This window comes from Papio anubis, chromosome 12 (assembly GCF_008728515.1).
Source record: "Papio anubis isolate 15944 chromosome 12, Panubis1.0, whole genome shotgun sequence".
Taxonomy (NCBI): Eukaryota; Metazoa; Chordata; class Mammalia; order Primates; family Cercopithecidae; genus Papio; species Papio anubis.
The window spans coordinates 58,743,474-58,763,699 of NC_044987.1; the positions used below are offsets into that span (position 1 = coordinate 58,743,474).

Sequence of the window (20,226 nt, forward strand, 5' to 3'; positions counted from 1 at the left end):
CTCACGTGGCTCACCTCCCTCACATTACTAATGGGGCCACTGAGGCCCACCCGAAGGGAGTGTCAGTTATCCGGTCCTAAAGACGGTGAATCCTTGATCCAGAAGTAGACTTGAGAAAACCTTCGTGAGCATCCTTCAAAGTATCCATACTCCTCCCCAGTTAGGATCTTCCGGATAGGTGGCTGGGGCTTTCCCTATCCCTGATGTGAGATCTGGGCGACCATGTATGAGGCTGTGGTGAGAATCAGTGTGGTTGGTGCAGGGGCCCCAAGGAGTGCCCGCAACCCCATAGCCTTTGGCCCAAATGGAAGGTCCAACCTAATTCTCTTCTGGGCAGGGAAACCTGCAGGACACCTCTGCCCAGGAAGGAAGGGACCTGCTCAAGGTCTCAAGGCTGGGGGCTCCCAGGGCTGGGGCACAGTCCCAGGTGTCTTGATTCCCAGGCAGGGGATGCTTCTGCTGCCCCCGAGGCATGTAGGGAGAGGGGCGTTGTGAAAGAGCCCTTGCCGTGACTCTGTGGGCTCTTGTTCTGTGTGGGGAAGGGGAGGGGATCTGGCCCTGGTCTGGGCCCTGTGGCCTTGGCTAGGACTGGTTAACCCTAGATGTGCTCAACTCCCTGGAGTCAAGGGGAAACCTCCTTGGAAAGCCCCTGGAAGGTGGAGGAGGGTGGTGAGAGGTCAGTGGAAGTCTGAAGCTCAATCCCTGGGGGTGGAAGGGTTAGAGGAACCCAAAAGAAAAGGTGACTGAGGGGCTTGGGATTCCCTCTACCCCCTACCTCCATCCAGGGATTCAAATCCTCCCTCACAATAATCTCTACATCTAAACAAAGCTCTTTGAGGAAATAATTTCACACCTGTGATCTCCTTTCATGATGTGGAGAGAGCCTGGAACCTGGAGTGAAGCAGAAGAGGGTTGTGGAGTCACCTGAGACCTCTTGATGCATCCATGGTTCCAAGTGCCACCTTAAAATTGATTATGGCAGGCTGTGTGTTACCTGCTCAGTTAGTGGGGCCATCACATCCGACAGTTAAGTGCTAAGGGGTATGTCGTACTTGCCAAGACTGGGGTAGTTATTAACGGCCCAGTCTTGTGTGGGAAACTGAAGCTCAGATAGGTAAAACCACTTCCCCAGGGCCTTTGAGTTTGCTTTTAGAACTGTTTAAGTGCCAACTGCATACCAGGTGCCCTGGAAGTTACCCAGACGGGCTAAGCGGCAGCCTTGAGCCACAGTAACTGGTGAGCCCCAGATAGTGGTGAATCAGACAGACCAGGTGGGCGTGAGTCTACTCTGCCTTGCACTAGCTGAGTGGCACTGAGCAAATCACTTCATCCCTCTGAGCCTATAAAATTAGAATACCTCCTTTAGCAGGTTGTTGTGAGGATTAAATGAGCTACAAAGATGTAGTGCCTGGCCAAATATCTGTTTCTATCCCTATGAAGAAAAGAAAGCTTGAAGTTTGACCAGGAAGTCTAGGGAAATTATCAGACTTGTTTTAGATTAGAACGCAGGATATTGTTGCAGGCTCAGAGACCTGAATTTGCTCAGCTCAGGCTGCTAGTCTCATAGCCTCTAGAATCAGTCTGCTTGGGGACACTGGCAAGGGGCTCTGGATTCTTACCTCCTCCCTTGGCTTCCTGCTGGCAGGGCTGTGGTGCCTGGAGCTGGTGTCCGTTCCCTCAGGTCCATTGTCTGACCTCCCTAGGCACCTAGGTGCGGTGAATAATGTATTACTCCCCTCAGCTGGGGGCAGACTCAGGGAAATAGCTCTATGCTCAGTAAGCTTCTGAACCCTACCAGAGGAGGTGGGGGCTCCTGTCTGTGCTGTTAGCAGTCTTGGATATGGAGGGGCAGGCAGGATAGGACAGGGAGAAAGTATCATCTGGCCCCCAACAGAAGAGAGCTGGGGTTGATGATGTCCTGTCTCTCCTGTTGGGGGCTAGATGGTCCCATAGGCAACACTGGGAACCAAGCTAGCTGAGCTAGGATCAAGTGGGCCTCTGATTCCAGAGAGGTGGTGAAGGGGAGGAGTAAGGGGGAGGGTACAGGGCAGAAAGGGGGTGGAGGGGAGGCCCTTGAGGACTGGGGTAACCAGAAAGGCTTTGTCAGGGAGGTGGCTGTCTGGGCAGGAGCTAGAGGCAACTTGCTGCAGAGATGGGGGATCCTGACATCCCTCCAAGAATGAATCCTGGCTGTGCCACCATCTCACTGAGAGCATGGGCAAGACACACGATCCCACCAGGCCTCCATTTCCTCTTCTGTGAAATGAGGGTCATGATGTCCACTTCTCAAGGCTGTTACGGATGATCTTGAGGTCCCATGTGTGAAACACACGGCACTATAGGCACTCAACAAAGGGGTGCCTCATAATGAGTGTGAACCATGGGTGGGCTAGTGGCGGGGCAGGTGGGATAGTGTGGTAAGCCAAGAGATGGGGAGAACTTGGGGCGAGGAGCCTGGCTTGGTGGGGTTAGTGAGGGATGAATGCCCATATGGGAGAGGGCCTTGAATGTTGGACAGAACTCACATTTCAGAAAGCTTAATGGAGCCCCCATTTAGAAGCCTCTGTGGCTCCTTACAGCCTGTAAGATGAAGACCAGGCCCTAGTTATGGCGTTCAGGTCCTTGGTCGCCGTAGCCTCTGCCTGGCCCTCTGGCTCATTGCTCTACACTGTCTCCTAAACACACCACATGTGGCCCCATCGCAGCCCCTTTGCTTGTTCCTCCCATCACAACCGCCATCTCTGCCTCTTCTCCACTTATCTCCCCACCTGTCAAGACCTGACTCAGGTCATAAATTCCCTCAGAAACATTCCTGGATTACCCAACCCTCTGGTCATGCCCCCTCTGAATCTTTAACGTTCAACAGTAATAGTAAAAAATAATACCTACCATCCATAACATTTTACAGTTTGTAAAATATATCCACACAATACTACAGTGATGATATCAACAACAGCTGATACTCTTGAGTACTTACTATGAGCCAGACAATGTGCTAAATGCTTTATAGACACTCTTGTTCACCCAAACTCCCCTAGGTAGCTACTGTTATCCCCTAGAAACGGACTCAGAGAGGTACCTTATCTTTCCCAAGGTCACACAGCTTGAAGGTGGGGAGCAGGGAGCCAAGCTGCATCTGTTTGAATTGTAAATCTGTGCTTAGAAGACGTACTGTCTCCTCACCTCCACCCAAGTACCTCGAAAGCATACTTTGTATGTAAAAAGCCTGGACAAGGCTTTTTCTCAAGGCTATGGAAGGGCAGTGTTGGACTGAGCATGGCACCCAGGAAGGACCTGGGCCCTAGGCTGTGCGCAGGCTGGCTGGCTGGCTGGCTGGCTGGCTGGCTGGCTGGGGTGAGTCGGCCCCTCTCTGGGGTCCTGTGTGTCCATGTCTATGGGGAGCAGGGTGGGGTCTGAGCTCCCCTGTAGCTCCAGCTTTCTACAGTGTCTTTCATGACCCTGGAAGGAGGAGGAGGAGACTACAGCACCAGGGCCAGAGGATGTGGTGTGACAGGCAGCTGTGATTTTTGGCCTGGCCACTGTCTGGGCCAGCAGGCTCTGTGGGTAGCTGCCTCGCCCAAAGGAGGGTGGTGGCCTGAGCTGCAGGCAGCATGGTCATTAGCTGGCAGAGGAGACCCTGTGATTGGGAGCTGGCTGGGCCAGGCCAGGCCAGGTTGGCGGGGCTGGAGGCAGGCTGGCCGGGCCACAGTGGGGTCACTGGCAGGGCAGCCAACTTCTCCTCCCTTTGCCCCCTTTGGGGTGGTGGCAAACCCACACTGGGCACCAGAGCTTTGTAGGCCAAGGCTTACCCTTTCTCCTGCTGTGACCATGGGAAAGAGCAGTAAGGAGTTCAACCAGGCCCAAAGATGCTGCCTCCTATAAGCTTCCAGGACTCCTCCCATGCAGGTGGGATCCAGGCCTCCTCTGCTGCTGATTCATGGCCATCTGCACACTGACTGTGGTCTGTGGATTGGGGTTCTGCTTGGTCTGCTGCCCTTGCTGGCTTGTCAAAACTAGATTCTATGTGCCCCCCCCCATCCTCCCCTCCCTCTGAGTGCCTAGAAGTGTGCCTGGCACAGAACCACACCCTCCGGACCAGGGGAGGCAGTGCGAGCTGCCCTGTGGACAGCTTGCTCAACTTTTGCACCTCTGTTTTTTCCCTGTAAATTGGGGCTGATAATAACTGTTATTAAATGAGATGAAGGAAGTGGGGTGCCTGTCCAGGCCTGGCACACAGGTGGGTACTCCATCAGCATGAGTCCTCTTGCCCATCCCCTCAATGGCTTTGGCAACTCAGTAAGAAATTGATGGAAGAGTCCAGTGAGAGATGGCAGGAGGGAGGGCATGCCAGGTAGCAGGGAGGCCTTCTCTTAGGGGGATTTAGCTGGGGTTTGCAGAGACACAGTTCCTACCACCTTCCATGTGAACACTGGTGTGTAAGCAGGTGCTGTTGGCCTGGAAGGGTCCCGAGCTAGGTTCAGGGCAGGGGGCAGGACTGGGATATCTGGGGACTTGGGTTTTCTTCTCAGGCCTACGCAGAAGAAATGACCCAGGTGGGAGAAGCCGTCTGGTGTCCAGCTAGCACATGCTGGGCGGAGAGTGTGAGTTCTTCCTTAAAGGGAAGCAGCATTTATTTGGTGCTGCTCACGCATGCATCCAACCAAAATGTAACATAGTTGGAGATTCTGATCTGTGGGGGAAACAACATTAGACAAAGAAATATACAGATGCAAAACTTCCAAATTGTGAGAAGCGGGCTCCTGAGGCAGGGGCCGGTCCCATCTGTATCTGTGGCTGGTGGCACAGGGTAGGGCTAAATGACTTGGGCAAGTGATTTAACCTCTTTGGGTTTTAGTTTTCCCATATGTAAAGTGGGGATAATTATAGCATCTTCATCATAGAGTTGTGAGGGTGAAATGAATTATACATGTAAAGCACTCAGAAAAATACCCAGCGCATTATGAGCACTCAGCGCAGGTTAGCTGTTATGATCTGTATCTGCAGCACCTCACAGAGGATCTTAGAGAAAACAGGTGCTCAGGAAAGGCGTTTGGAGTGAATCCCAGGCAAAGGGCAGCTGCTCTGTGGAATGAATGAATGAACAGCCTGCTAGGGATGGGAGGACACAGAAGCAGTGACAACACAGAATGTGACAGGGAAGGCCAGGGGCCTGGGGTTGCCCAGCGCTGGGTGGGGAGAGGAGTCAGGGAAGGCTTCCTGGAGTTGGTGCCCGTGTTGCTGACTTTGGACCTCTGTGAGGTCAGCACTGAACGAGCTGAGAGAGAAGTTGCTCCTCTCCAAAGGTAGCTGGCAAGGGGGAGTGCTTGGGCAGACCCCAGGACCAGTGGACTCCACAGGCCTCTCACTTCCCACCACCCCACACTGTCTCTCCATCTGTGACATTCTGCTTTCAGGGCATGAGGAAGGCGAACAGGCAGGTGGGGAGGAAGTGTGGGCTGCTGGTCTGACAAGCCCAGCTCTTCCCAGGCTTGTGACCAAATCTCCTACAGAAAAGGGTAAACAGGCCTGCTTTGAGTTCTTTTATCTTCCTGCTCCCAAGGCACGCCAGCAAGCAGAGGGGGTCTTCCAGCATTAATCCTGCAGCTGTTTAGCTTTTGAACGAGTGGACTCTTTAAAAAAATGCCACGAAGAATGTGTCTCACTCTCTCACCCAGAAGCCTCAAAGAGAAACTTCTCTCCCACTGACAAGGGAGCCAGGACCCCCCAAGTGTCTTAAAGAAGCTCACCCCAGGGGCAGTCAGATATCAGGGGACCCCTCATGCTGCCTCGATTTGTTGCTGGCTGGGGGGCCTTGAGGACACCCTTATATTTTGCGTGGCTTCTGCCCGTTTTGTAAAATGGGGTCAGGGTAATAAATCCCTTCTTTCCTTAGAGAGGTGTGGGGTAGGGGAGTTTCAGAGGTGGGAAGGGCAGCAGTGGGCATCCAAGCCCATGCCTTTCAAACTTTGTTTCACATTAGAATCATCTGGGAAACTTTTGAAAGTCCTGCAGGCCCCACAATCTCTGGGGCAAGACCCAGGCGTCAGTAGTTGTTGAAGCTCCCCTGGTGATTTCAGTTTGAGAGCCACCTGGCTGCCCTCTGCAGCCTGCCTCCCACAGTGTCCCAAGACAATACTTGCACATCCCCAGGACAAGGAGCTCATCCTTCTGAGGCTACTTCCTCCCCGCAGGACCTCCCTGCCTGGAGAGATGAGGGGAGTGGAAAGACTTGGTAATCCAGTTAACCTGGGTTCCAGCTGCTCCCTGCATGTCTTCTCAGAGCCTTGGTTTCCTCATCTGAAAAATGACAATAACAATCTCTCTGAAAGTGCCACAGAGGCCAGACGAGGCCACACATGGCAAACGTAACCTGACACTGGGCTGGACTGAGACCCTGAACTCCCTGCCCCAGCCACCTGAGGCCAGGTCTCTGAGGTTGGTACTGGTTGGGGTGGGATCAATACCCAGCCCTGGGGCCCTTCCCACTGTTCCCTTTGTCTCTAAGAGATAAGACAAGGCAGTAAGCATTTTGTTTTGCTCAGTTTTGCTTTAATGGTCAAAGTGTCAGACTCTCCTTAACAATGAAGCCTTGTCTGAATCTGCTTGTTTTTCCAACCTGGACACCCAACTGCACCACCCACTTGGGGCCCCTGTCCCACCTGGGAGAACTGCAGAATGTCAGAGGATTTTTTTTTTTAACCTAGGAGGGGGTGTCCAGGGAACGTTAGAGGCCTCTGGGCAAATTCTCGCCAATAACTGACCGCACTTAAGTCATCCAACTCTGCTGTGATTGTGAGCCAGTTCACTAAAATTATTTCAAGGCAGTTACTAGGTGTTGTGCCAAACCCCTATCAGTGCCAGTGAGGATGGCACCAGGCTCAAGAGACCAAAGAGGAGACCGAGAGCCAGCGAATGAAACATGGAGTTTTACTAGGGGCTCACACACAGGGGAGAGAGTCCAGTGGCTGCTGACTGGACCGAAGAACCACAACCACTTGCAGGAAGTGTGCAGTTTTTTTTGTTTTTGTTTTTGTTGAGATGGAGTTTCGCTCTTATTGTCCAGGCTGGAGTGCAATGGCACGATCTTCACTCACTGCACCCCTCTGCCTCCCAGGTTCAAGCGATTCTCTTGCCTCAGCCTCTCGAGTAGCTGGGATTGCAGACATGTGCTACCACACTCAGCTGATTTCGTATTTTTAGTAGAGATGGAGTTTCACTATGTTGGTCAGGCTGGTCTCAAACTCCTGACTTCAGGTGATCTGCCCACCTCCGCCTCTCAAAGTGCTGGGATTACAGCTGTGAGTCACAGCCCCACTGGCCTAAAAGCATGCAATTTCTATAGCATTTTCACTTAGCACCTCCCCCAACAACTTCCACCTAGCAACCTGCATTTACCCCAAAACAACAGGCCTCAATCCTGTTTGGCCCGCAGGTTCCATAGGATGGGCCAGGAGCTCAGATGTTCCTCATAGATAAGGAATGGATCTCTGGGTTGGCTACTCCCAGATCCCTTAGCTTAGAACCAGACTGCATTCAGGTGCATCTGCCATACAAGGTCATTCTCAGGACTTGCTCAAGTCCAGTTATCTCTGTCCAATATGTCTACCATACAGAAGACAGAAAACTTACGTTGATCCTGGCTTTGTCACTTACTGGCAGGATGACCCTGGAAGAATCATTTTATCTCTTTGAGCACGAGTTGTCTCTCCTGTAAAATGCATTAGTAGGAAGGAATTCCTGGGATTGCCTGAGAAGCAAATAAAATTCTTGGTATGTGGAGCGCAGTGCCTACCGTACACTAAGCACTCAAAAGCTGTTGGTGCATGCACTCACTGGGGAGCTGACCCCTGCCTCCTGCCCCTTCCTTCACTGGCTGGTCCATGCTCCCTATCTCCCAACCTGCTCCCCTTGCCCCACCAGGCCCAGGCTGAGACAGAGGACAGAGGAGGCCTGCACATGTAATCATGGGCATCCCTTCAAACTGCTCTTCTTTAAGAGCAGAGGAGGCTCTGAGGGCTGGACAGAGGAAGACTACAAAAGGGGCCATTGGTGGCAGTGCTTGGTCTCCTTGCCTTTGCACAGCCAGAGAGGGTGCATCAACCCAGAGTGACTGGCTCAGGCATTAGGCGTGTGACAAATCAACACAGGATAGTGCAGCACTGAGGGACTAGTAGTGGCTGGGAGCAGTTGCCACTCAGGGCTGAAGGAGCAAGGGAAGTGGGCAGCTATAGGGACAGGGGCTGTGGGCCATCAGTACAGGGACCCGGTCAACCCACGAGACCTCACAGGGGATAAACCTCAACTGTCTTTTCTCTTTCCTTCAGTCCCCCATCTGTGCTTCCTGTTGGGTGAACCTCTCTGGAAGCCAGCAGCACGGAGCCCACTACAGTCCACAGAGGTCAGTTCCCAGGGCCCCAGACAAGGTGGAGAGTGGCTCTGGAGAGGCAAACTAAAGACACTTCATCAATCTGTCCCTCGAAAGCCCGGGAGTCCACTGAATACACTGTCCTTAGGACACAGTTTAAAGATCATCTGTTTTTACCATGCCCCTTAATGAAGGAGCTCTCAGCTCTCACCCCAAAGATGAATCAGCAGCCCAGCTGCCACAGACACTTTGGCGAGAGGAGTTTTGGAGTTACCCATCTCTCCATCTCTGCCTCCTCCCCCAAAGCAAGTTACAGGTGGCTTCTGGGGTGACCCTGCCAGGGACAAGGGATCCTCTGGAGTGGAGCAGAAGTCACAGGTAGGCTAGTGTCAGGCAAGCTCAGGTGTACAGAGCAGCAGCCCCAGCCCTGCTGCAACTCGCCCAGCCTGGAGCTGGCCCCGATGTGGCCACTTTATACACCTTCCTTAGAGCTGGGTAGTTATTGCCACAGTTCTGGGGATAGTCCTGAACCCAGAACATGTTGCCCATGTCCCGGGTGCCATGAACCACACCACTCTGAGTTCAGAGGGTCTCCCAGGAGCCTGTGAATGTCAGGTAAGTGGAGTGTGGGGCTGAACAGGCCTGGGACAGGCCATGCAGCAAGTGCCACCAAATGCTGCCGGGCCCTGTGATGGGGAGTCTGGGTGTAGAGTTGGGTGGGGGTTGGGGTTCCTGCCAAGTAGGGAGCAGGAGGCATAATGGTGCCAGAGACTAATCCTTGCCCAAGAGGAGGCATGGTCAGGGAAAAGACAGAAGATATGGCACTTTGCACGGAAACCACGTGGGAGGCCCCCACGGGGTGTTGTCTGCAGAGGCACAGCTGGCAGTCCTAGGACACAGAGCCCTTTACAGCTGGCCACCAGTGAGCACTCCCTCTCCTTCCTGAAAGGAACGCCTCTGGCATCTCCTAGCTCACACCTGGGCATCTGAGGTGGCACAGTGAGATGCCCATGGCAGGTGTGGTAACACCTGGATCCTCAGAGACTTCCTGAGAAGGGAGGTATGTGGGCCTCAGAGTCAGAGTTCTGGCTTTAAATCCTGGCTCTGCCTCTCTTGAGTGGAACTTAGAAGACATGGGCAAGTAATTTAGCCTCTCTGAGCCTCAGTTGCTCACTTACAAAATTAGAGCAGCAACACTTACCTTCCGGGCTGGTTTGAAAGTAAAATGACGGCCGGGCGCGGTGGCTCAAGCCTGTAATTCCAGCACTTTGGGAGGCCGAGACGGGCGGATCACGAGGTCAGGAGATTGAGACCATCCTGGCTAACATGGTGAAACCCCGTCTCTACTAAAAAATACAAAAAACTAGCCGGGCGAAGTGGCGGGCGCCTGTAGTCCCAGCTACTCGGGAGGCTGAGGCAGGAGAATGGCGTAAACCCGGGAGGCGGAGCTTGCAGTGAGCCGAGATCCGGCCACTGCACTCCAGCATGGGCGACAGAGCGAGACTCCATCTCAAAAAAAAAAAAAAAAGAAAGTAAAATGACATAATGAATGAGACAGCATCCTGTATTTCAGAGGAGATGTTACAGTTGCCCTCATCGTGCCCCCCTTCTCTGTGTTCATGCTTAATGCCTCTGCAGGAAGTTCTTTCTTGAGACTAATTGAAGTCCATTTTGCTGCTGTTGGAGCCTTCTTCCTCTTGCTGGGGACTCTGCAGAGGCAGACTGAGCCCCTCCTCCATCCAGATGTGCCCTGTCAGTGCCTGCAGTGAGTGAAGCAGGGAATTGGGTGACCAGGTGTTGATTTTCACCTTGGGGCTTGTGGGCCCAGCCGTCAATGGCCAGAGCCTCTTGACCAGGGCAGAGTAGGGGGTGCATCATCCTAACTCTTCACACTGTTCTTCCTCTCTGTGCTTAATCCATGCTCCAAAAGGGGTGACTTTGGGCCCGTGCAGAGAGCCCTGGGCTGGGCCAGAGCCTGGGTCCTGGCACCTCTGTCTCACTGTGTGGCCCGAGGCCAGTTAGCAACCATTTCGGGCCACCGTGGGCCTGCAAGAATGTCTGTGCTCTGGGGCCCAGGTCCCTCCAGTGAAGACATATGTAGTTCTGACTGAAGTCCCTTCTCCTGCCTCTCCCCTGCTGGGACCCTAGCCAACCTGGGAAGACAGCAAATAGGGTCCTGCTGGTGGCTGGCAGTGGTAACAGCTGAGTCCACCTCTCAGACCAGGACTGCCAAGGGCAGGCTGAGAATTCAAGGTTAGATGGGTGATTCCTGGTAGGTAGGGTTGTGCCTCCCTCCAAAACAGGGATTTTGAGAGCCTGGTGCTCCCCTTCCTGCCACTCAGCTGAACTCACCCAGCTCAAGGGCAGTCATGTTTGAGTCTCTCCTTGGAATGGATCCTCTCCCACGTGAGACCCACTTTCATCCCTCATTTTGCAGATGAGAAACCTCAGGCTCAGAGGGGTGAGGTGACTGGCCTGAGGTCCCACAGCCTGTTGGTGGGGAGTGGTGAGGGTCCCTGGGGCAGCTCCCATGGCACCTGGGCCAGGCCGTGCCCTCTAGGTCCTTGGCAGGAGTGGAGCACAGGAGAGTCAGGAGGCTACTAGCCAGGTGGTCTCCTGGTCTAGGAGGGGGCCCCATGGGTTCCAGGGGAACCCTGCTCTGTGGGCCTTGAGGGGTCATCTGGGGCTCCTGGAATTGCCGGATCTCTTTCCCTGGGAGGAAGTTAGCCAAGGAATGCCAGAGGTTGAGAGTGAGGAGCCCAGGAGTTCTAGGCTGTGGCCAGTTCTGAGTGCCCCTGTGAACTTCAGTGTTTAGTTTCACGGAGAGTCAAGACTGACTACTTGTTGCCTTTGGACACATAACAGTTTAACTTTATGAAGCACTCTGACATCTATTGCATCCTCACAGCAGTCTGTGAGAAGGAAGCGTGGGTCTTGTTTGGGAGGGTGGGAGAGTGTGGGCTCTGGAATCAGACACACCAGAGCTTACACCCTGACTCCCATCAACTCTCTGACCTCAGGCAAGTTGGTCTCAGTTTGTGAAAGGGACAGTTTACCCCACAACAAATTGTTAGCAACACCTGCCTTGCTGACTGTGTGCATTAAGAGAACATCTGTAACTGCTGGGTTAGTGTCTAGTGCCATGTAATACTTTTCATGATTTTTATCATACCCACTTTATAGATGGGAAGTTGGAGGCTCAGAGAAGGAAGGTGACTTGTCTGAGGTCATGTAATGATTTAAATCAGTCCTCCAGACTTCTTATCTGTGAATTTTTTTTTCTACAAAACCTCCCTCTCTATCCTCAAGTGACCCAATACCTCATTTATCCAGAACCTTCCATATGTGATGCTGTCTGGATGTGGCGTTGTGTCCCCAGTGCCCAACAGCACTTACCTGGTACACAGTATGTCCTGTGCTTACATGTGTTGATGAATTCATATAAACTGTAAGAAACATTTTTCCAGAAGCAGCAGCTAACACCTGTGTCTTGCCTTAAAGACTTCCTTCCTTCCTTCCTCCCTCCCTCCCTCCCTCCCTCCCTCCCTTCCTTCCTTCCTTCCTTCCTTTTTGAGACAGAGTTTTGCTCTTGTTGCCCAGGCTGCAACCTCTGCCTCCCAGGTTCAAGTGATTCTCCTGCCTCAGCCTCCCACATAGCTGGGATTACAGATGCCCACCACCATGCCCGGCTAATTTTGTATTTTTAGTAGAGACAGGGTTTCACCATGTTGGTCAGGCTGGTCTCGAACTCCTGACCTCAGGTGATCCACCCGCCTTGGCCTCCCAAAGTGCTGGGATTACAGGCGTGAGGCAGCACAACCAGCCCTAAAGACTTCTTTGTGCTCTCTATCCCATTAAGAACAACTCTTAACAGTTTTGGTTGGAAACCTTTGCGAAGGAGATTGATCACTTTCTTCCCCTGAACAATGGCAACATGGATGGCTCGAGGGACAGGCCTTAGGAACCCCAACTGCCTTGCTGAGAATGCCGACACGGCTTGACCCCTGTGCCAGATGACTGTGGGCTGCTGCACGTGTTCAACTCTGGTTTCTGGTTCTTCCCACCCTGTCGGTTCCTTTATTCTGCTGCCCACAGACTTGCCTCCAGAGTGCTGTGTCTCTTTCCTCTCCCCTAATGCTTGTGTGTGTGTGTGTGTGTGTGTGTGTGTATGTGTGTGTCCTTCCCAATTTGCTGCTTCTACCAGTTGGGGACTAAGAAGTGGAACAGTTGACCTTATTAGAATTGGTTCATGTATTCATTCATACCTATTCAACCAGCCAGCCATTGGTAAGCCTGGGTCACACTGGGGATTCTCTCTGTCCATTCTTCCATGCATCCATGTATCCATCCATCCATCTGTCCTGATTGAGGACCTCTGCAGTGGCTTGTGATCAATCAAGACATTACCACACCCTCCTGGCCATGTATGCAGTGAAATAATGATGCACATAGCAAATGCTGGCACAGGACGTGACAGTTTATAATCTGCCTCTGCTGGCATTACCACGCTGAATCTTCACAACAGCCCTGAGAATAGCATTATCCCCATTTTGCAGATGATGAATGCAAAGCTTAGCAGGATGGGGTCCCCCGCCCAATGGCCAGCAGTGAGCACAAAATCACAGCTGGAACTCACTCAGGTCTCTGGCCCACCCTGTTACTTTCTCTCTCCTTCGTGCTGCATTTGGAAGCTGTCTAATGCCATGTTCATTATCTGTCTCTGTCATGAGCTATTGGTAGTGGTGGCTGAGGTTGAACTTTCTGCCTTTGTCAAATGGTCAGTGCAGGGAAGTGAAGGAAGACACTTCAACCTGCAGACCTTGTCCCACCTGGACCCAGGCACACTATCTAGTCCACACTTCCCAAACTGTCCCCTGAGGAACCCTAGTCCCATGGCATGGGAATGGATTTGAGGATGCATGAGCATACAGATTTGGGAAACACTAGGTCACATAAATCTAAACAGGCCTTCTCAGGGTCTTTAATGTATTAATATGAATTGGGGACCCCAATGGGTGGCACAGTGTGCAGCCACCCTTTCCTAAGCTCATTTGAACATGCAACTCCTTGGTCAAAGAGCAGGGTCTGGACACATCATCTTGAGAAAGTACTGTGAGAAGATCTCATGGGCAAACCCTGACCTTGCTGTTTTGTACAAGGAAGGCTGCAGCTAGAGCTAGTTTCCTGGCCCAGGACTGCATTTTGAGAGAGCATCACAGGGAATACTCTTTAGCCCCAGAAAAGGTTCAGTGGTAATGGTGGAACTTCAGGCAGCAGGGGCAAGTGGCAGGTGGAGATATTTTTATTCTTTCATCCACTAAACGACATCTACTGTGTGCCAGGAACAGAGCCAGCACTTGGAAATGCCAAGACAATCTGACTAAGACTCTTCCATTTCATTTTCCCGTGCCCACCAAGGATTTTTAAAGACAGACAAGCCTTAAATACATGCTTTAAAAGGAGGAAGTGATTTGTTAATTGCTCTGGGTCATTACTTTGGGTGGGTGACACATTTACTCAATTCAGTGGAGCTGCACCTTCTTAGTCCCAGGTCCTGAGGGGCAGAGAGTGAGGCAATTCCAGGACCCATTACCCTGGGCAGAGTGCACAGATGTTGCAAGGGAGGTCAAAAGCATGGGGAGGCCGGGAGGAGGAGGGGACGGGGAGGGGAAAAAGTGAGTGAGCTTCCTCCTGGAGTCCATCAGTTTCAGCTTGGGGTTGGGGGGCACTTAAGTGAGGCTCTGCGAAGAAGAGATTGGGGAGTGGGGATGGACGGGCTCCAAGTGGCTGGGAAGGGCGCTCTTCCAACAGCTGGAGCAGAGGTGAAAGGAGGCAGCACATGACACTGCATCATGAGGACCCTGTAAGGAGCCCGTGGCTGTGGGAGCAGAGGGAGGAAAAGGAGGTCAGATGGGGCTGAAGAAGTTCCTGGGGAGGATTGTGAGGGTCTGAGCTCCAGCTAAGTGGGTACTCACCTGACGAGCCTCTTCAGAGCTGGTCACATTCATCCCAGTGTCCCCCGCACCTGGCCGGTTCCCAGTGGGTGTTTGTGGACTGGCTGGACTCTCCCTCTGTAGGCCTCGGATTCCTCACACTAGTGGTCAAGCGAGGTCACCTGGCACCTCCCTTCCTACCCTGAAGAGCTCTCAGGAGTTCTGGATGCTTGTGCAGGGGAAGGCCTGACCACTCCCCCTGTCCCCTGCCTCAGGGTCCTCTGGGTTGCCCTAGCCAGGCAGGGGCCATGGTGCCCTCAGTGGGGGACAGCCCTCCTGCTGCCAGGGAACTTTGCCCCTCGTGCTTTCTCCCTTCAGCAGTTGACCCCCTGAGCCCAGAAGGACATCCTGTGACTGGGAGTGGCGGTGGAGTTGAGCGCATGCTGCAGCTTAGCACAGGGAGGAAGCTCTGCTTCCATCTATGTGAAAATGGGCAGCCAGGCGCGGTAGCTCACACCTGTAATCCCAACATTTTGGGAGGCTGAGGCGGGCAGATCACTTGAGGTCAGGAGTTCGAGACCAGCCTGGCCAACATGGTGAAACCCTGTCTCTACTGAAAATACAAAAATTAGCTGGGCGTGGTGGTGTGTGCCTGTACTCCCAGCTCCTCAGGAGGCTGAGGCAGGATAATCGCTTGAACCCGGGAGGCAGAGGTTGCAGCGAGCTGAGATCGTGCCACTGCACTCCAGCCTGGGTGACAGAGCGAGACTCCATCTCAAAAAAGAAAGAGAAAATGGGCAAGTGACTCAGCCTCTGAGCCTCCGCCTTCTTGTCTGTTAGTAACTTCCACACTGGACTTTTATGAAGGTTCAACGGGATAAAGTTTATGAACATGGATTGTAAACTGACTTACTCCACAAACAAGTAAACAGTTCTTGCCATTAACAATACTCATTTGTCCAATTTCTATTAATCCCCCAAACCTTTGGACCACTCACCTCTTTTCAAGAAGTGCTCCCTGGCATCAGCTCACTGTTCTCTGTGCAAGCTGCCCCTGCTGGTACATTTTATCCAGGCCAGAGCAATAGGAGCCTCTGAATTATGTACAAGTCGCACACACAGGCCAGAACTGTGTGTCTGCAGCCCTGTCTGTTTGAACAGAGAGAAAGATGGTGCTGTCCTTCCTATCTGCTGGGCCCAGGGGCCAGATCCCGCCCCTTCCCTGGCTGCAACCCAGGGGTCTTGGTCTCTGGGGCAGGCTGGGAGCACATGTCAAGAACACCCCCCACACCCAACTTGTCTGTCCTGTTTACAGTCTGGGTCTAACATGGCCTGCCCACATGCAGGAGCCTCTCTGTGTCCTGCATCCCTGGGTGGCTGGTGGGCATAGCGCTCGAGGGGCAAAACAAGACAGTCATTCCACATCCCTTTCACTTCCCTGTTCGTGCCAGGAGGTGTCGGGATGACCAAGATCTTCAATGTGGACACTGCTTTATTTCAGCAGGGCCTCGGGTACCCTCTCTGGGAGGCCTACAGCCTGTCACAGCATGCTGAGTCAAAGCCACCTGCCCAGGGTAGGTGCTGGAGGGACAAGGCTAGGTTGTGCCCAGCATCCCTTCTCCTGGAATTCTGGGGGTCCCTCTCAGTGCCCTTGTTCCTGAGCAGCTCCAGATGGTCCTGGCCCTATGTGGGGGGAGCAGGGGCAGACAGCTGGTGAGGCTGGCACCCAGAGGCATCACAGATCCTCCCTCTGCTTAGACTGGCGTGGGGGCCACAGTGCGGGAGGCAGAGTGGCAGGCAGGGAGAAAGATATACTGGGATATTGATGTAAACCTAAGCGGATTATTTTTAGAAGATCCCAGTGAACAAACATCAATTTACCCCTCCTCCAACTCTCCCCCTGTCTTAAGAAGACGGAGCAGGAACACACCTGGCTTCCTGTCGTGGTTCCATCCCTGCGCCTGTGCAACCTTGAATTTGTGCCTGGGCCTCTCTTAGCCTTAGCTGGCCTCATTTTAAGATGCCGATGATAAGGCCAACGTCACAAGGCTGGTGCGAGATCAAATCAACCCAGTGGGTGGCGTACCCAAGAGGGCACCGGATGGATGGCAGGCCACCAGTTTGCAGGGCAGATCTAATGCTAGGCCAGAGCAAAGTAATTGAATGTTTTTAGATACTTGATCTGTGGTCTCTGTAAGCAGGAGAGAGGAAATTTTTGTCGACTTCCTCAAAATGGTCAGTGCAGCTTAGGCACATTTTTGTACCTTGTGGCTCCACCAAAAGGGCTTCAAAATCACCCAGGTATTTGTTGACCTTTCCTCTGGGACCAGGTAAAGCCACTGGGTGTAAGTCCTGAGTCTGTCATATTAGCCAGGTGACCTGGGCGAGTCCCTTGTCCTCCCGGTCCTATAAAATGGAGGGAACAAGTACCTAATTCTCAGGATCATTGTGAGCTTCAGATGAGAAATAATCCATAAAATCCTATTGGAGGAAAAAAAAAAAAAAAGCTACTGATAGATAGTGGGTGTTGGGGGATGACGGCCCAGAGTGCAGGTCAAGGGCTCAGGCAGCCGAGGCTGAGTGTCCCATCCTAAGGACTGGCAGGCTCTGTGATGGTCAATGTGTGTGTGGAGCCTGATTTGCTTTCCTTAATGGGACAGCTGTTTAATTAGCCTCTGAGTGTTCCTGACAAGTGTCCCTGTGATTGTCCCCAGCATCTAACAGGGTCAACTCTCTCCAGACCATGTGTGTGCTGAGCTGGCCAGCCTTGGGTGTGAGGCATTGACCCACTGTCCCATCCTCTGATTCTTGGCTTGTCACTCAGATGGCCTCGTGGGGCAGCCACTGTGTTGGGGACTAAGGGAACAGGAGACAGCCCTGCCTTAAGAATCCCGGTCTGGGCTGAAAAGGAGGAATGCAGAAAAGGCTCGGTGGCTGTGACCCAGTGGGGCTTGGAGACAGCCAGTGCCCCCCAGCCTGGGAACGATTCTGCCTGGCTCTGCCACCAATTCTCTGTGTGACCTTGATCATAGGCCCTTTCTCCCTCTGGGCCTGTTTTCCCCTCTAAATGATGTTGGAAGAAGTGGTCCCAGGAAGCTGTGGCCTACAGCATAGCAGGGTGAGGGGAGCAGTGATCTGTGAAGCCAGCCCAGCCTGGGGTTCTCAGCCCAGCTCCTGTACTTTCCGGCCTGTGACCCTGGGTAGCCCACCCAGCCTCTCCATGCCTGCCTGACAAGGGTATGCTGGCCCTGCTGGCACAGAGCAGACACTGAACACCCTGCCCAGCAGTATCTGGCATTGGTGGGCCCCAGGGCAGCTTTGACCCTTCCCCTCTTTCCCTGTTGGTCTCTGCAGTACCCGGAAGTTCCCCAGGGAGTCTTGCCCCAGTGGATGAGGGGTGGCATAAAACAAGTGTTGCTGACCTCAGTGCCGAGTCCACCATGCTGTCTGTGCCACTCCCCTGCCTAGGGACCCCAGGATTGGGTTACAGCTGGCCATCCTCTGCCTCTTAAGGGCTGGACGGAGAAGGAGAGGGGGGCAGGGGCAGGGTGCCCACTCTAGAGCCCAGCATCCTGTCTTTGTTGGCATCTTGGAACCTTGGTCCTTAGAACCGTGGACTCTTTCAGTTCCCAAATCTTGGAAGCACTGGATCATGGAACCATAGAATCTTGGTGATATGAAATCCAGACTTGGAGGTGGCCTTAGTGGTCACAATCCAAACCTTCTTCCAGCCCAGGCAGCCCCTCTGCAGGCTCCGTGAACACTCTGGCAACTGGGGAGTCATCCGTAGTCCCCTCAGGTAGGTCTTGGACTTCGGTCAGATCACAGAGCTGCCCCTGCCCTTCCTTGTGGTCTTGACTGGCCACTGTGATGCGTGCCTGGGGCTGGTTAGTGCTAATGGACAGCTGGGATGGAACCAGGCGCCTGCTCAGCTAAGAATAGAAGGCTTTGTGTGATTTAAGTAGCAGCCAGATCATATCAGGCCTCCCAGCCAGGCCCCGGGGAGCTTATTAAGCGGGATCTGGGGCCACCCTGGGTCCTCCTAGGTGGAGGGGAAAGCCACTGGACTTCCCCAGGGTTGCTGTCTTGTGTTTACCTGATGATGAATTTTCCTTTTCCCATCAAGTAAGTTCATCCCTCCTCCTTCCTCCTCCCTGGGGCTGGCTGAGGAGCATCACCCAGTGTTCTGGGGGGAGTGTCTTCTGGGAAGAGCTCAAACAAAACAAAGCGTCCCTGAGAGGAACAAACAGATCAATGAAAATGTCTTTGGAAGGGAGAGAACAGATGATGGCGACCTTTTATTGAGTGCCTACTGTGTGCCAAGCCCTTGGCTCAGCATTTTGTGCTCTTGCTGTATCTGACCCTCCCAAGGGGCTCTGAAAGGGTCCTTATCCCCATGATGCAGATGAGAACACAAAGGCCCAGCTGGTACTTGGTGGAACTGATATTGGAACCAAGGACTGCCCTGTCCCGTTCCTTCTGGGGGAGAAACGGAGTTCCTGAGAGCTAGGGGAAAGAGGCAAGAGTCAGAATTCTTGGAGAGAGCCCTAGGCATGGAGGATTTTGTCTCTCTGACTGCAATGATTCATGCTTTACCTTATGTTACAGTCTTTTCCACTTTTGGCAGCATGGAATAGGAGAAACGGTGCTGGACTGAAGGAGGAATTACGGCGCTATCACAAATATAGTAGGTGCAGGCACACGTTGGTTAGGTTTGAATTAAACCAAATCCACGTCGGTCTCAGATTTCCCTTCTGTGAAGTGAGTAGAGGCTGCCTGGGGCAGGATCATGAGGCTGCAGCTCCAGATTCCCGGTCTTTTGACCAGAGAGTGTCCTGTTCCCTGCTCTCTGCAGGTCTCTGGTGCCTCTTGCCTCCCCTTGAGAGATTATTCCTAGTGTGAGAATTGGAAGGACACCTAGGAATCACAGGTCACTCTCTGATGGTACAGACAGGAAAACAGGGGCCCCACAAGGACAAGGACTGGCCCAAGGTCATGCAGTGAGTGGGCCTCAGAGCACATAGTAGGTGTTCAGGAAATCCCTTCTTCCAAGCCAATGCCTACTCTCCTCTGGGGCACTGCTTTTCGGTGGTGATCTGGAGAGCCGGGGGTGGGGTGGGGGGCTGAGGCAGCTGGATCCTGAGAGGGAGGCAGAGGCCAAAGGTCCAAGCCTCTATCTGTAGTGCCCCAGGCCCATCTGTGCTTGCCCAAATCCTGCCCAGCTCAAATGCCCCCTCTTCTGTGAAGCCTTCCTGGACTCCCCTTCCTAATACCCTTTCTAATCTCCCTGTCTACCTCAAGAGTGAGAGTATTTTTTTAAAATTGTATTATTTTATGTTAACAAACATAAAATGTACCATAGTAACCATGTTAAATACAGTTCCATATGTTAACTATATTCACATTCTTGTGCAACAGATCTCCAGAGCTTTTTCATCTTGCAAAACTGAGACTCTACCTATTACACAACTACTCCCCATTTCCCCCTCTTTCTCTGGCCCCTGGCACCCACCATTCCACTTTCTGTTTCTGAGTTTGGCTATTTTAGATACCACATATAAGTGGAAACATACAGTATTTGGCTTATTTCACCTAGCACAGTGTCCTCATGGTTTGTCCATGCTGTAGCATGTGGCGGGATCCCCTTCTTTGTTCGGCAGAGCGCTGCTCCATTGTGTGGCTAGACCACATTTTTCTGTCCATTCACCTGTCGATGGACCTTTGGGTTGCTTCCACTTCTTGGCTCTTGTGACAAGAGTGGGGAGTTTTGAAGTTGGATGGGCCTGGGTTGGACCCTGGCTTTTAGCCTCCCTTTAGCTGGGTCTAAGGCCATCCTCACCTGCCACTGTGCCCAGTGGGATTGCTGCAAGGAGTAGAAATTGTTCATATTGAAACACTTGGCATGCAGCAGGTTTGCAGTGAATAGTA

The 20,226-nt window shown here is 52.8% G+C and overlaps 1 protein-coding gene across 4 annotated transcripts in view; it reads left to right on the forward strand.

Annotated features, from left to right (window-relative positions):
* GDPD5 (glycerophosphodiester phosphodiesterase domain containing 5) overlaps positions 1-20,226 on the forward strand; it is a 91,817-nt gene that overhangs the window by 1,439 nt on the left and 70,152 nt on the right. For 2 of the 4 annotated variants that reach the window (XM_017948769.2, XM_017948770.2), the window contains one exon: positions 8,325-8,398. The exons of the other annotated variants lie outside the window; for them this stretch is intronic. The gene's annotated coding sequence lies outside the window, so the exon portion shown is untranslated. The remainder of the gene's footprint in view (positions 1-8,324; positions 8,399-20,226) is intronic. 4 annotated transcript variants of the gene reach the window in all.